This window comes from Tupaia chinensis, unplaced genomic scaffold (assembly GCF_000334495.1).
Source record: "Tupaia chinensis unplaced genomic scaffold, TupChi_1.0 Scaffold141414_1, whole genome shotgun sequence".
NCBI classification, from domain to species: Eukaryota; Metazoa; Chordata; class Mammalia; order Scandentia; family Tupaiidae; genus Tupaia; species Tupaia belangeri.
In genome coordinates, this window is record NW_006201276.1 from 571,293 (window position 1) to 571,782 (window position 490).

The 490-nt window shown below is 45.7% G+C and overlaps 1 pseudogene; it reads right to left on the reverse strand.

The window, feature by feature from the left end:
* The window catches only part of LOC102488220 (KATNB1-like protein 1), a 2,454-nt pseudogene that overhangs the window by 191 nt on the left and 1,773 nt on the right, over window positions 1-490 (reverse strand).

Consider the following 490-nt stretch of genomic DNA (forward strand, 5'->3'; position numbering starts at 1 on the left):
GAGACAGAAAGCGAGAAATCACCCCCCAGGGGGGATGGTCACGCCGCAATCCCTTCTCCTCCATTCTCCTCTGGGGATCTTGGGCACACGCGCACATGCGCCCGGTGTGAGTTTTAAGCCACTGGGTCCAGGACGCGAACCGCGGTCAACTACGTGGGAGTCCAGCGACATAGCCATTATGCTAACTGCTGGTTCCCTCCACTTAATTGTTTTAAAATCTGAATATTTCTATCACTTGCAATTTTTTGTTTTAGATGATAGTTCTGATCACCACCTTTTAATGATTGCTTGAAGCCAATTTAAACCAACTATTACATATTCTTCAAATTTGCTTTTAAGTAGTGATTTTACTAGAGGCAACAAGTCTTTTTTTTTTTTTTTGAGAGGTTTTTGCTATAGGGCACATGCGATCGCCAGACAGACAGAGACAGACAGAGAGATAGAAAGCGAGAAATCACCCCCAGGGGGGATGGCCACGCTGCAATCCCTT